The sequence below is a fragment of the Oncorhynchus mykiss genome, chromosome 10 (assembly GCF_057628025.1).
Source record: "Oncorhynchus mykiss isolate SJ-2025 chromosome 10, ASM5762802v1, whole genome shotgun sequence".
Taxonomy (NCBI): domain Eukaryota; kingdom Metazoa; phylum Chordata; class Actinopteri; order Salmoniformes; family Salmonidae; genus Oncorhynchus; species Oncorhynchus mykiss.
The window spans coordinates 10,016,230-10,028,202 of record NC_143031.1 but is presented as its reverse complement, the minus strand read 5'-3'; positions in this window follow the sequence as shown (position 1 = coordinate 10,028,202).

Below are 11,973 nucleotides of genomic sequence, written 5' to 3'. Positions count from 1 at the left end.
GAAGAGAACACTGGAAGAGAACACTAGAAGAGAACACTGGAAGAGAACACGAGTAGAGAACACTAGAAGAGAACACTAGAAGAGAACACTTTAAGAGAACACGAGTAGAGAACACTAGAAGAGAACACTAGAAGAGAACACTTTAAGAGAACACGAGTAGAGAACACTAGAAGAGAACACTAGAAGAGAACACTAGAAGAGAACACTGGAAGAGAACACGAGTAGAGAACACTAGAAGAGAACACTAGAAGAGAACACTAGAATAGAAATCTAGAAGAGAAAACTAGTAGAAAACACTAGAATAGAAATCTAGAAGAGAAAACTAGTAGAAAACACTAGAATAGAAAACTAGTAGAGAAAACTAGTAGAAAACACTAGAATAGAAAACAAGAAGAGAAAACTAGTAGAAAACACTAGAATAGAAATCTAGAAGAGAAAACTAGTAGAAAACACTAGAATAGAAAACTAGTAGAGAAAACTAGTAGAGAACACTAGTAGAGAACACTAGAATAGAAATCTAGAAGAGAAAACTAGTAGAAAACACTAGAATAGAAAACTAGTAGAGAAAACTAGTAGAGAACACTAGAAGAGAACACTAGAATAGAAATCTAGAAGAGAAAACTAGTAGAAAACACTAGAATAGAAAACTAGTAGAAAACACTAGAATAGAAATCTAGAAGAGAAAACTAGTAGAAAACACTAGAATAGAAATCTAGAAGAGAAAACTAGTAGAAAACACTAGAATAGAAATCTAGAAGAGAAAACTAGTAGAAAACACTAGAAAAGAAAACTAGTAGAAAACACTAGAAGAGAAAACTAGTAGAAAACACTAGAATAGAAAACTAGTAGAAAACACTAGAATAGAAATCTAGAAGAGAAAACTAGTAGAAAACACTAGAAAAGAAAACTAGTAGAAAACACTAGTAGAGAACACTAGAATAGAAATCTAGAAGAGAAAACTAGTAGAAAACACTAGAATAGAAATCTAGAAGAGAAAACTAGTAGAAAACACTAGAAGAGAAAACTAGTAGAAAACACTAGAAGAGAAAACTAGTAGAAAACACTAGAAGAGAAAACTAGTAGAAAACACTAGAATAGAAAACTAGTAGAAAACACTAGAATAGAAATCTAGAAGAGAAAACTAGTAGAAAACACTAGAAAAGAAAACTAGTAGAAAACACTAGAAGAGAAAACTAGTAGAAAACACTAGAATAGAAAACTAGTAGAAAACACTAGAATAGAAATCTAGAAGAGAAAACTAGTAGAAAACACTAGAAAAGAAAACTAGTAGAAAACACTAGTAGAGAACACTAGAATAGAAATCTAGAAGAGAAAACTAGTAGAAAACACTAGAATAGAAATCTAGAAGAGAAAACTAGTAGAAAACACTAGAAGAGAAAACTAGTAGAAAACACTAGAAGAGAAAACTAGTAGAAAACACTAGAAGAGAAAACTAGTAGAAAACACTAGAAGAGAAAACTAGTAGAAAACACTAGAAGAGAAAACTAGTAGAAAACACTAGAAGAGAAAACTAGTAGAAAACACTAGAATAGAAAACTAGTAGAAAACACTAGAATAGAAATCTAGAAGAGAAAACTAGTAGAAAACACTAGAAGAGAAAACTAGTAGAAAACACTAGAAGAGAAAACTAGTAGAAAACACTAGAAGAGAAAACTAGTAGAGAACACTAGAATAGAAATCTAGAAGAGAAAACTAGTAGAAAACACTAGAATAGAAATCTAGAAGAGAAAACTAGTAGAAAACACTAGAATAGAAATCTAGAAGAGAAAACTAGTAGAAAACACTAGAATAGAAAACTAGTAGAGAAAACTAGAATAGAAAACTAGTAGAACACACTAGAATAGAAATCTAGAAGAGAAAACTAGTAGAAAACACTAGAAGAGAAAACTAGTAGAGAAAACTAGAATAGAAAACTAGTAGAAAACACTAGAATAGAAATCTAGAAGAGAAAACTAGTAGAAAACACTAGAATAGAAATCTAGAAGAGAAAACTAGTAGAAAACACTAGAAAAGAAAACTAGTAGAAAACACTAGAAGAGAAAACTAGTAGAAAACACTAGAATAGAAAACTAGTAGAAAACACTAGAATAGAAATCTAGAAGAGAAAACTAGTAGAAAACACTAGAAAAGAAAACTAGTAGAAAACACTAGTAGAGAACACTAGAATAGAAATCTAGAAGAGAAAACTAGTAGAAAACACTAGAATAGAAAACTAGTAGAAAACACTAGAATAGAAATCTAGAAGAGAAAACTAGTAGAAAACACTAGAAGAGAAAACTAGTAGAAAACACTAGAAGAGAAAACTAGTAGAAAACACTAGAAGAGAAAACTAGTAGAAAACACTAGAATAGAAAACTAGTAGAAAACACTAGTAGAGAACACTAGAATAGAAATCTAGAAGAGAAAACTAGTAGAAAACACTAGAAAAGAAAACTAGTAGAAAACACTAGTAGAGAACACTAGAATAGAAATCTAGAAGAGAAAACTAGTAGAAAACACTAGAATAGAAAACTAGTAGAAAACACTAGAATAGAAATCTAGAAGAGAAAACTAGTAGAAAACACTAGAAGAGAAAACTAGTAGAAAACACTAGAAGAGAAAACTAGTAGAAAACACTAGAAGAGAAAACTAGTAGAAAACACTAGAATAGAAAACTAGTAGAAAACACTAGAATAGAAAACTAGTAGAAAACACTAGAATAGAAATCTAGAAGAGAAAACTAGTAGAAAACACTAGAAGAGAAAACTAGTAGAGAACACTAGAATAGAAATCTAGAAGAGAAAACTAGTAGAGAACACTAGAATAGAAATCTAGAAGAGAAAACTAGTAGAAAACACTAGAAGAGAAAACTAGTAGAAAACACTAGAAGAGAAAACTAGTAGAAAACACTAGAATAGAAAACTAGTAGAAAACACTAGAATAGAAATCTAGAAGAGAAAACTAGTAGAAAACACTAGAAGAGAAAACTAGTAGAAAACACTAGAAGAGAAAACTAGTAGAAAACACTAGAAGAGAAAACTAGTAGAGAACACTAGAATAGAAATCTAGAAGAGAAAACTAGTAGAAAACACTAGAATAGAAATCTAGAAGAGAAAACTAGTAGAAAACACTAGAATAGAAATCTAGAAGAGAAAACTAGTAGAAAACACTAGAATAGAAAACTAGTAGAGAAAACTAGAATAGAAAACTAGTAGAAAACACTAGAATAGAAATCTAGAAGAGAAAACTAGTAGAAAACACTAGAAGAGAAAACTAGTAGAGAAAACTAGAATAGAAAACTAGTAGAAAACACTAGAATAGAAATCTAGAAGAGAAAACTAGTAGAAAACACTAGAATAGAAATCTAGAAGAGAAAACTAGTAGAAAACACTAGAAAAGAAAACTAGTAGAAAACACTAGAAGAGAAAACTAGTAGAAAACACTAGAATAGAAAACTAGTAGAAAACACTAGAATAGAAATCTAGAAGAGAAAACTAGTAGAAAACACTAGAAAAGAAAACTAGTAGAAAACACTAGTAGAGAACACTAGAATAGAAATCTAGAAGAGAAAACTAGTAGAAAACACTAGAATAGAAAACTAGTAGAAAACACTAGAATAGAAATCTAGAAGAGAAAACTAGTAGAAAACACTAGAAGAGAAAACTAGTAGAAAACACTAGAAGAGAAAACTAGTAGAAAACACTAGAAGAGAAAACTAGTAGAAAACACTAGAAGAGAAAACTAGTAGAAAACACTAGAAGAGAAAACTAGTAGAAAACACTAGAATAGAAATCTAGAAGAGAAAACTAGTAGAAAACACTAGAAGAGAAAACTAGTAGAAAACACTAGAAGAGAAAACTAGTAGAAAACACTAGAAGAGAAAACTAGTAGAGAACACTAGAATAGAAATCTAGAAGAGAAAACTAGTAGAAAACACTAGAATAGAAATCTAGAAGAGAAAACTAGTAGAAAACACTAGAATAGAAATCTAGAAGAGAAAACTAGTAGAAAACACTAGAATAGAAAACTAGTAGAGAAAACTAGAATAGAAAACTAGTAGAAAACACTAGAATAGAAATCTAGAAGAGAAAACTAGTAGAAAACACTAGAAGAGAAAACTAGTAGAGAAAACTAGAATAGAAAACTAGTAGAAAACACTAGAATAGAAATCTAGAAGAGAAAACTAGTAGAAAACACTAGAATAGAAATCTAGAAGAGAAAACTAGTAGAAAACACTAGAAAAGAAAACTAGTAGAAAACACTAGAAGAGAAAACTAGTAGAAAACACTAGAATAGAAAACTAGTAGAAAACACTAGAATAGAAATCTAGAAGAGAAAACTAGTAGAAAACACTAGAAAAGAAAACTAGTAGAAAACACTAGTAGAGAACACTAGAATAGAAATCTAGAAGAGAAAACTAGTAGAAAACACTAGAATAGAAAACTAGTAGAAAACACTAGAATAGAAATCTAGAAGAGAAAACTAGTAGAAAACACTAGAAGAGAAAACTAGTAGAAAACACTAGAAGAGAAAACTAGTAGAAAACACTAGAAGAGAAAACTAGTAGAAAACACTAGAATAGAAAACTAGTAGAAAACACTAGAATAGAAATCTAGAAGAGAAAACTAGTAGAAAACACTAGAATAGAAATCTAGAAGAGAAAACTAGTAGAGAACACTAGAATAGAAATCTAGAAAAGAAAACTAGTAGAAAACACTAGTAGAGAACACTAGAATAGAAATCTAGAAGAGAAAACTAGTAGAAAACACTAGAATAGAAAACTAGTAGAAAACACTAGAATAGAAATCTAGAAGAGAAAACTAGTAGAAAACACTAGAAGAGAAAACTAGTAGAAAACACTAGAAGAGAAAACTAGTAGAAAACACTAGAAGAGAAAACTAGTAGAAAACACTAGAATAGAAAACTAGTAGAAAACACTAGAATAGAAATCTAGAAGAGAAAACTAGTAGAAAACACTAGAAGAGAAAACTAGTAGAAAACACTAGAAGAGAAAACTAGTAGAAAACACTAGAAGAGAAAACTAGTAGAGAACACTAGAATAGAAATCTAGAAGAGAAAACTAGTAGAAAACACTAGAATAGAAATCTAGAAGAGAAAACTAGAATAGAAATCTAGAAGAGAAAACTAGTAGAAAACACTAGAAAAGAAATCTAGAAGAGAAAACTAGTAGAAAACACTAGAAGAGAAAACTAGTAGAAAACACTAGAAGAGAAAACTAGTAGAAAACACTAGAATAGAAATCTAGAAGAGAAAACTAGTAGAAAACACTAGAATAGAAATCTAGAAGAGAAAACTAGTAGAAAACACTAGAATAGAAATCTAGAAGAGAAAACTAGAATAGAAATCTAGAAGAGAAAACTAGTAGAAAACACTAGAAGAGAAAACTAGTAGAAAACACTAGAAGAGAAAACTAGTAGAAAACACTAGAATAGAAAACTAGTAGAAAACACTAGAATAGAAATCTAGAAGAGAAAACTAGTAGAAAACACTAGAAGAGAAAACTAGTAGAAAACACTAGAAGAGAAAACTAGTAGAAAACACTAGAAGAGAAAACTAGTAGAGAACACTAGAATAGAAATCTAGAAGAGAAAACTAGTAGAAAACACTAGAATAGAAATCTAGAAGAGAAAACTAGAATAGAAATCTAGAAGAGAAAACTAGTAGAAAACACTAGAAAAGAAATCTAGAAGAGAACACTAGAATAGAAATCTAGAAGAGAAAACTAGTAGAAAACACTAGAATAGAAATCTAGAAGAGAAAACTAGTAGAAAACACTAGAAGAGAAAACTAGTAGAAAACACTAGTAGAGAACACTAGTAGAAAACACTAGAAGAGAAAACTAGTAGAAAACACTAGAAGAGAAAACTAGTAGAAAACACTAGAATAGAAATCTAGAAGAGAAAACTAGTAGAAAACACTAGAAGAGAAAACTAGTAGAAAACACTAGAAGAGAAAACTAGTAGAAAACACTAGAAGAGAAAACTAGTAGAAAACACTAGAATAGAAATCTAGAAGAGAAAACTAGTAGAAAACACTAGAATAGAAATCTAGAAGAGAAAACTAGTAGAAAACACTAGAATAGAAAACTAGTAGAAAACACTAGAATAGAAATCTAGAAGAGAAAACTAGTAGAAAACACTAGAAGAGAAAACTAGTAGAAAACACTAGAAGAGAAAACTAGTAGAAAACACTAGAAGAGAAAACTAGTAGAAAACACTAGAAGAGAAAACTAGTAGAAAACACTAGAATAGAAATCTAGAAGAGAAAACTAGTAGAAAACACTAGAATAGAAATCTAGAAGAGAAAACTAGTAGAGAACACTAGAATAGAAATCTAGAAGAGAAAACTAGTAGAAAACACTAGAATAGAAATCTAGAAGAGAAAACTAGTAGAAAACACTAGAAAAGAAATCTAGAAGAGAACACTAGAATAGAAATCTAGAAGAGAAAACTAGTAGAAAACACTAGAATAGAAATCTAGAAGAGAAAACTAGTAGAAAACACTAGAAAAGAAATCTAGAAGAGAACACTAGTAGAAAACACTAGAATAGAAATCTAGAAGAGAAAACTAGTAGAAAACACTAGAATAGAAATCTAGAAGAGAAAACTAGTAGAAAACACTAGAAAAGAAATCTAGAAGAGAAAACTAGTAGAAAACACTAGAAGAGAAATCTAGAAGAGAAAACTAGTAGAAAACACTAGAATAGAAATCTAGAAGAGAAAACTAGTAGAAAACACTAGAATAGAAATCTAGAAGAGAAAACTAGTAGAAAACACTAGAATAGAAATCTAGAAGAGAAAACTAGTAGAAAACACTAGAAGAGAAAACTAGTAGAAAACACTAGAATAGAAATCTAGAAGAGAAAACTAGTAGAAAACACTAGAAAAGAAATCTAGAAGAGAAAACTAGTAGAAAACACTAGAAAAGAAATCTAGAAGAGAAAACTAGTAGAAAACACTAGAATAGAAATCTAGAAGAGAAAACTAGTAGAAAACACTAGAATAGAAATCTAGAAGAGAAAACTAGTAGAAAACACTAGAATAGAAATCTAGAAGAGAAAACTAGTAGAAAACACTAGAAGAGAAAACTAGTAGAAAACACTAGAATAGAAATCTAGAAGAGAAAACTAGTAGAGCACACTAGAATAGAAATCTAGAAGAGAAAACTAGTAGAAAACACTAGAAGAGAAAACTAGTAGAAAACACTAGAAAAGAAATCTAGAAGAGAAAACTAGTAGAAAACACTAGAATAGAAATCTAGAAGAGAAAACTAGTAGAAAACACTAGAATAGAAATCTAGAAGAGAAAACTAGTAGAAAACACTAGAAGAGAAAACTAGTAGAAAACACTAGAATAGAAATCTAGAAGAGAAAACTAGTAGAGAAAACTAGTAGAAAACACTAGAATAGAAATCTAGAAGAGAAAACTAGTAGAAAACACTAGAAAAGAAATCTAGAAGAGAAAACTAGTAGAAAACACTAGAATAGAAATCTAGAAGAGAAAACTAGTAGAAAACACTAGAATAGAAATCTAGAAGAGAAAACTAGTAGAAAACACTAGAAGAGAAAACTAGTAGAAAACACTAGAAGAGAAAACTAGTAGAGAACACTAGAATAGAAATCTAGAAGAGAAAACTAGTAGAAAACACTAGAAGAGAAAACTAGTAGAAAACACTAGAAGAGAAAACTAGTAGAAAACACTAGAAGAGAAAACTAGTAGAGAACACTAGAATAGAAATCTAGAAGAGAAAACTAGTAGAAAACACTAGAATAGAAATCTAGAAGAGAAAACTAGTAGAAAACACTAGAATAGAAATCTAGAAGAGAAAACTAGTAGAAAACACTAGAATAGAAATCTAGAAGAGAAAACTAGTAGAAAACACTAGAAGAGAAAACTAGTAGAAAACACTAGAATAGAAATCTAGAAGAGAAAACTAGTAGAAAACACTAGAAGAGAAATCTAGAAGAGAAAACTAGTAGAAAACACTAGAAGAGAAAACTAGTAGAGCACACTAGAATAGAAATCTAGAAGAGAAAACTAGTAGAAAACACTAGAATAGAAAACTAGTAGAAAACACTAGAATAGAAATCTAGAAGAGAAAACTAGTAGAAAACACTAGAAGAGAAAACTAGTAGAAAACACTAGAATAGAAATCTAGAAGAGAAAACTAGTAGAAAACACTAGAAGAGAAAACTAGTAGAGAACACTAGAATAGAAATCTAGAAGAGAAAACTAGTAGAAAACACTAGAATAGAAATCTAGAAGAGAAAACTAGTAGAAAACACTAGAAGAGAAAACTAGTAGAGCACACTAGAATAGAAATCTAGAAGAGAAAACTAGTAGAAAACACTAGAATAGAAAACTAGTAGAAAACACTAGAATAGAAATCTAGAAGAGAAAACTAGTAGAAAACACTAGAAGAGAAAACTAGTAGAAAACACTAGAATAGAAATCTAGAAGAGAAAACTAGTAGAAAACACTAGAATAGAAATCTAGAAGAGAAAACTAGTAGAAAACACTAGAATAGAAATCTAGAAGAGAAAACTAGTAGAAAACACTAGAATAGAAATCTAGAAGAGAAAACTAGTAGAAAACACTAGAAGAGAAAACTAGAAGAGAACACTAGAATAGAAATCTAGAAGAGAAAACTAGTAGAAAACACTAGAATAGAAAACTAGTAGAAAACACTAGAATAGAAATCTAGAAGAGAAAACTAGTAGAAAACACTAGAAGAGAAAACTAGTAGAAAACACTAGAAGAGAAAACTAGTAGAAAACACTAGAAGAGAAAACTAGTAGAGAACACTAGAATAGAAATCTAGAAGAGAAAACTAGTAGAGAAAACTAGAATAGAAAACTAGTAGAAAACACTAGAATAGAAATCTAGAAGAGAAAACTAGTAGAAAACACTAGAAGAGAAAACTAGTAGAAAACACTAGAAGAGAAAACTAGTAGAAAACACTAGAATAGAAATCTAGAAGAGAAAACTAGTAGAAAACACTAGAATAGAAATCTAGAAGAGAAAACTAGTAGAAAACACTAGAAGAGAAAACTAGAAGAGAACACTAGAATAGAAATCTAGAAGAGAAAACTAGTAGAAAACACTAGAATAGAAATCTAGAAGAGAAAACTAGTAGAAAACACTAGAAGAGAAAACTAGTAGAAAACACTAGAATAGAAAACTAGTAGAAAACACTAGAATAGAAAACTAGTAGAAAACACTAGAATAGAAATCTAGAAGAGAAAACTAGAATAGAAAACTAGTAGAAAACACTAGAATAGAAATCTAGAAGAGAAAACTAGTAGAGAACACTAGAATAGAAATCTAGAAGAGAAAACTAGTAGAAAACACTAGAAGAGAAAACTAGTAGAAAACACTAGAATAGAAAACTAGTAGAAAACACTAGAATAGAAATCTAGAAGAGAAAACTAGTAGAAAACACTAGAATAGAAATCTAGAAGAGAAAACTAGTAGAAAACACTAGAAGAGAAAACTAGTAGAGAACACTAGAATAGAAATCTAGAAGAGAAAACTAGTAGAAAACACTAGAATAGAAAACTAGTAGAAAACACTAGAAGAGAAAACTAGTAGAGAACACTAGAAGAGAAAACTAGTAGAGAACACTAGAATAGAAATCTAGAAGAGAAAACTAGTAGAAAACACTAGAATAGAAAACTAGTAGAAAACACTAGAAGAGAAAACTAGTAGAGAACACTAGAAGAGAAAACTAGTAGAAAACACTAGAAGAGAAAACTAGTAGAGAAAACTAGAATAGAAATCTAGAAGAGAAAACTAGTAGAAAACACTAGAATAGAAATCTAGAAGAGAAAACTAGTAGAAAACACTAGAAGAGAAAACTAGTAGAAAACACTAGAAGAGAAAACTAGTAGAAAACACTAGAAGAGAAAACTAGTAGAGAACACTAGAATAGAAATCTAGAAGAGAAAACTAGTAGAAAACACTAGAATAGAAATCTAGAAGAGAAAACTAGTAGAAAACACTAGAATAGAAATCTAGAAGAGAAAACTAGAATAGAAATCTAGAAGAGAAAACTAGTAGAAAACACTAGAATAGAAATCTAGAAGAGAAAACTAGTAGAAAACACTAGAAGAGAAAACTAGTAGAAAACACTAGAAGAGAAAACTAGTAGAAAACACTAGAAGAGAAAACTAGTAGAAAACACTAGAATAGAAAACTAGTAGAAAACACTAGAATAGAAATCTAGAAGAGAAAACTAGTAGAAAACACTAGAAGAGAAAACTAGTAGAAAACACTAGAAGAGAAAACTAGTAGAAAACACTAGAATAGAAATCTAGAAGAGAAAACTAGTAGAAAACACTAGAATAGAAATCTAGAAGAGAACACTAGAATAGAAATCTAGAAGAGAAAACTAGTAGAAAACACTAGAATAGAAATCTAGAAGAGAAAACTAGTAGAGAACACTAGTAGAGAACACTAGTAGAGAACACTAGAAGATAAACACTAGTAGAGAACACGAGTAGAAAACACGAGTAGAGGACACGAGTAGAGAACGCTAAAAGAGAACGCTATGAGAGAACGCTAGGAGAGAACGCTTGTAGAGAACACTAGAAGAGAACACTGGAAGAGAACACTAGAAGAGAACACTGGAAGAGAACACGAGTAGAGAACACTAGAAGAGAACACTAGAAGAGAACGCTAGGAGAGAACGCTTGTAGAGAACACTAGAAGAGAACACTGGAAGAGAACACTAGAAGAGAACACTGGAAGAGAACACAAGTAGAGAACACTAGAAGAGAACACTAGAAGAGAACACTGGAAGAGAACACGAGTAGAGAACACTAGAAAAGAACACTAGAAGAGACCACTAGTAGAGACCACTTGATGAGAACACTAGTAGAGAACACTAGAAGAGACCACTAGAAGAGGACACTGGTAGAGAACACTAGTAGAGAACACTCGTAGAGAACACTAGAAGAGGACACTAGTAGACACCACTTGATGAGAACACTAGTAGAGAACACTAGAAGAGACCACTAGAAGAGACCACTAGTAGAGACCACTTGATGAGAACACTAGTAGAGAACACTAGAAGAGACCACTAGTAGAGACCACTAGAAGAGGACACTGGTAGAGAACACTAGTAGAGAACACTCGTAGAGAACACTAGAAGAGGACACTGGTAGAGAACACTAGTAGAGAACACTCGTAGAGAACACTAGAAGAGACCACTCGTAGAGACCACTAGAAGAGGACACTGGTAGAGAACACTAGTAGAGAACACTCGTAGAGAACACTAGTAGAGAACACTCGTAGAGAACACTAGTAGAGAACACTCGTAGAGAACACTAGAAGAGGACGCTGGTAGAGAACACTAGTAGAGAACACTAGAAAAGAACACTAGAAGAGACCACTAGTAGAGACCACTTGATGAGAACACTAGAAGAGAACACTAGAAGAGAACACTGGAAGAGAACACGAGTAGAGAACACTAGAAAAGAACACTAGAAGAGACCACTAGTAGAGACCACTTGATGAGAACACTAGTAGAGAACACTAGAAGAGACCACTAGAAGAGGACACTGGTAGAGAACACTAGTAGAGAACACTTGTAGAGAACACTAGAAGCGACCACTAGTAGACACCACTTGATGAGAACACTAGTAGAGAACACTAGAAGAGACCACTAGAAGAGACCACTAGTAGAGACCACTTGATGAGAACACTAGTAGAGAACACTAGAAGAGACCACTAGTAGAGACCACTAGAAGAGGACACTGGTAGAGAACACTAGTAGAGAACACTCGTAGAGAACACTAGAAGAGGACACTGGTAGAGAACACTAGTAGAGAACACTCGTAGAGAACACTAGAAGAGACCACTCGTAGAGACCACTAGAAGAGGACACTGGTAGAGAACACTAGTAGAGAACACTCGTAGAGAACACTAGTAGAGAACACTCGTAGAGAACACT